Source organism: Palaemon carinicauda, chromosome 14 (assembly GCF_036898095.1).
Source record: "Palaemon carinicauda isolate YSFRI2023 chromosome 14, ASM3689809v2, whole genome shotgun sequence".
NCBI lineage: Eukaryota > Metazoa > Arthropoda > Malacostraca > Decapoda > Palaemonidae > Palaemon > Palaemon carinicauda.
Window position 1 is genome coordinate 107,536,609 of NC_090738.1, and position 5,000 is coordinate 107,541,608.

A 5,000-nucleotide genomic window follows, 5' to 3' on the forward strand; every position below is an offset into this window, starting at 1 on the left:
AAAATAGATTCTACAAGCTAGAACATTAAAGATGTTTCTACTAAATAATAATGGAATTTCTAACACGAAGTTCACTTCAAATGTTCTAAAATTGAAAATCATATGCCTGCTATCTAGCTCAATTTATTCTTTTTCGTTAAATAAAATTAAACGTATATCTCTTGCTGTTGTTCTGTTTACGATCGGTCTCGGTTAATCTTTACAGCAACAGAGAATATTTATCGTTTTGATTAATATAGAATAAAGCTATGCTAACAAAGAGGTTGGGCTCAAGATAAATAGAAGAAAGACTGAGATGAAGAGAACAGAGTGTGCAATGGAAGATGAAATATCATTGGAAAGGATTAATGAATTAGAATCATTTAAATATTTAGGAACTATGATCTCTAATACAGGGTCTTCAGAAATGGAGTTTTAATCAGACAATGGCTAGGTTAAATAAAATGTGGAAATCAAATCGCTTGAAATTACACATAAAAATCAGACTATATATCAGTTTACTGATATCGGTGTTACTCTATGGACACAAGTCCTGGTATGACAGTGAAACTATATCCAACAGCTTTTGTAGATTTAAGAACAAAGCCTTCAGAAGAATATTGGGAGTTAAATGGCAGGACAGGATTAGAAATGAAACTACAAGAGAGATTAGTCGAGTGCCATATGTGGATGAGATCATGGTGAGGGGCAGATGGAGATGGTTTGGTCATGCTCTTCGCACTCCCCAAGAGAGATTAGTTCACCAAACGTTCAGCGGAGCTCCACGAAGCACGTGAAGAGTTGGAAGACCCAGAACTACATGGCTGAGGACTATGAAATGTGAAGGACAAGAGGACGATTGGGAAAGTATTGATTTAAAAGCTCAAGATAGAAATAACTGGCGAAAGCTCACAATGTCCCTTTGTGTCAATAGAATCTAATCTATATTAGTCAAAATTACATTTTGATTTAAGTCAGAATTAATTTTTTATTTCAGCCTGAATTACATTTTAAATTTCCAAAGGCTCATTAAACAGCAAATGACTAAAGACCTAAGCCTAATCAACAGAGTGTCAATAAATAACATCCTAAATAAGTAAATGTTATATTAAGAAGAATAACCCGAGAATTTTTCAAAGGATTAAAAAAAAAAATCCCTACAATCCTGAAGAACTTCAACCTTTCCGACGCGCAGATATACTGTAGAGGCTCTCTCCCTCCAGCCGCGTCACTTTCTCCATTTCAACATCGTTTAGGCTCGTCATCTCGTTAGTCGCCCTTTTAAGCTTCCCTCCAAAGGCTGGCTGCTTCTCGCCTCCCCTTTTGAGCTTCCTTTCGGCGAAGAGTTGCTTTTTGGGGCTCCTTTGAACGCCCTTCCGCCCGACACCTGCTTCCCTTTTGATTAGCTCTTCCGGGTGTCATTCGGTCGTGAGGGAATTAATAGACTACATTGATCTTGCCTTGAACTGCTGCCGCTTCACTCACCTGGCACATGTCGGCTGTTTTCAGGGGTGTGATACATACATACATACATACATACATACATACATACATACATACATTCATTATATGGGTGCATGTAATATATATATATATATATATATATATATATATATATATATATATATATATATATATATATATATATATATATATATATATATATATATATATATGAGAGAGAGAGAGAGAGAGAGAGAGAGAGAGAGAGAGAGAGAGAGAGAGACAGACAGACAGACAGACAGACAGAGAGAGAGGTTAATCATAGTGGGTGTTGTTTGAGTTTCTAGAAATAAGTAAATGTTGAATGAGAATTGTATAGCGAGTACTTACACAGGGGACCCGGAGGTATGCCATCAAACAGTTATTGAGAATTCCTATGTTGGGAAAGGCTTCAACGTCCTTCTCTAGGTAAAATCTGTGGGTGAAAAAATATATTTTGCACCGTACATAAGTAAACTACAGTTGTTTTTCAAAATTACATACCACCCAAAGATTATGAATATTCATTAGATTATTAGAATTACTGACGTGAGTAGAAAGTTTTATAATTAGAAATCATTGTGGATTTCAAGTTGAGAGAGAGAGAGAGAGAGAGAGAGAGAGAGAGAGAGAGAGAGAGAGAGAGAGAGAGAGAGAGAGAGAGAGATTAGGGTTATGATGAAAAATATTCAAAAACTCTGAAGAAAGATTCACGAAGAGTTTTTAATTAAAGCATATTGAAGTTAGAAATCTAATTTCTTCTCCCACCTGACTTGATAACTTCTTCCATTTTTGCTCTGAATAACAACTTCTCCTAGAGAGATGTAAAATCCTGTAGGTATTTTAGATATAATCCCTTAGGAATTATTATTCTTTTTTTTTCTCTTTAGCTTCTACCCATTTTTATATAGGTTACCGTTTGTTGAATTATTTTTTTCTCTTTCGCTTTTACCCATTTCTATATAGGTTCCTGTTTGTTGAAATATTTTTTTTCTTTAGCTTTTACCCATTTGCATATTGGTCACTGTTTCTTATCGCCCATATACCCATATGTTCTATGGAGTTAATATTTCTTTGTTTTATTACATCTATCCCAAGATCATGGAACTCCTAGACTATCAAATGTTGGATTGGTGGAATTTCAAAAGTTCAAACTTGCTGCGAATATTTTTATGTTGAACAGGCTGACATAAATCCTTTTCATAGTTTATGTTTTTGAAGATCTGTTTTATTGTTGTTACTATTCTAAAATTATTTTATTTTCATTGTTCATATTTCTTTTGGAGTTTATTTATTTCCATATTTCCTTTCCTAATTGGGATCTTTTTCCTTGTTGGAGCCCTTGGGCTTATAGGATCCTGCTTTTCCAACCAGGGTTGTAACATAGCTAATAACAATAATAATAATAATAATAATAATAATAATAATAATAATAATAATGATAATAATAATAATGAGATGAGGATGGTGATGATGATGATGATGATGAAAACATGTTCGGGGTAAAATAAGATAATACCATAGCTGTGTCATACTCCCACATGCTATTGTACAGTTCTATTGCTTAATCTTTGTCCTCAAGGATAAATTAGATGTGTAATTTATTAGAAAAGATGATTATATATTAAGCACGAAATACAGATTATTAAATATTAGGAATTCCCCTTTTTATCAGTACAAAGACATAATTAATTTGCATTCAGGAAACAATTATAATAAATATAGTCAAATGAGATCCCATTAAATCGAAGAGACAAATGCGAAAATCACAATTAATATTTTATCATCAAATTCCCTCTCATGGCGTCACTGGTAAAAGGTGCCGGAGTCATTAATGACATCAGAAGGACGTAATGGAAGACGAGAATGGGATGCAGTCACCGTTATTAATCTCTCAGACAGATATAAGCATCTCGGTCCTTTTGAAAGCATTAACAAGCACGAACAAGGGAAGCTATAGAAATACGCTTGTATCATTTCATGATATTCTTCCGAAGAAGAAGTAGAAGAAGACAGCAGTCGATTGGTAAAATCTGGTGATTCGTTCCTTGTCCCTTCAGGATACTGTGTATTTCAAAGGCAATGCCTCGTGATTGATACGCCTGCAGGGAAGTGACTGCACGCAGGAGGGGGGATACCCAGGGTAAGCGGGCCGACTGCCTGCAGGCAGGAGGGGTGATTAATTCCCGGTCTACTCTCGGTAGATAAATGGATTTCCTCCGTTATAGGATGTCAGCCAGAAACGTGACTTCCTCTAGACTCTGCTCTGTGAAGTCAGATCGTTTCATTTTCATCGTTCAGTGGTGCTCTTCATTGAATATAATTCTGTTTTTGTCGTTTTTCTCAATTTTTACTAATAAAATAAATTGCTTTCACTTGCCTATGGTTTTTAATATATATATTTTTTTAATTAGCAGTGTTATTTTGAGGTAATCTATGCTCCTGTTGATAATATTTGGAAAATGAGAATTTTTTTTCGAAATTCTATCAGTTTTTACATTATTGCTTTTTCACAGAAATAGTCTCCCTTTTATTTTTCAATAGTAGATATTCATGAAGAATATTCTTTTTTAATCAGTGAATGCTAATAACGTTCCTCTATAACGAGAAATATTACTAAAGCATATCCAGTCTTCAGAGGATCAGCAAAGCAATCATTTATAAATATATATATATATATATATATATATATATATATATATATATATATATATATATATATATATATATATATATATATATATGTTTATATTTATACACAGTAATACCTTGAGATGTGAGCGTCCCAACATACGAGCAATTTGAGGTATGAGCAAGCTGCCTAGCAAATTTTTGCATTGCAATACAAGCAAAAACTTGAGATACGAGCACGCTTGTAGATGCTTACGCTAGGTGGCCAAGTGTGTGAAAGCTGCAATCGAGGCCCACAATGCTTGATCATTTTGCGTGATCTCCGACGTCTGAACACATTTCCGAGCATCGCCTTTACAGTTTGCATTATTTACGTGTTTTTAACGTTAATTTGGGGCCAATCAACTCAATAGTCATGGGTCCAAAGTGAGTGGAAACCAGGGCAGTGATAGGAAAAAGTGCATGATGACGATTGAGGTGAAACGTGAAATTATCAAGAAACATGAGTTGTGTAAGAGTGTTTGTACTGACCCGCAATTACCAAAGGAGTACATTGACAATATGTACCATTCTCAAACAGAAGAATGCTATTAAGAGCATGAAGCCTTAGAATAGCCTAACCATCCCGTCGAAGCTATGAAGTAATATAAATGATGAGAAGAAGAAGCTTCTGTTATTGTGGATTAAGGAGAAGCAGTTCGCGGGAGATAGCTTGACTGAGACAATCGTCTGTGAAAAGGCCAGCGAAATCTAAGAAGACTTGAAACAGAGGGAAATAGCTGAGTGTGGAGAGACATCAACGCTAGTGGAGACCTTCAAAGCCAGTCACGGCTGATTTGATAACTTCAAAAAGCAAACTGGGATCCACTTGGTTGTGAGGCATGGGTAAACTGCAAGTTTTGACGTAA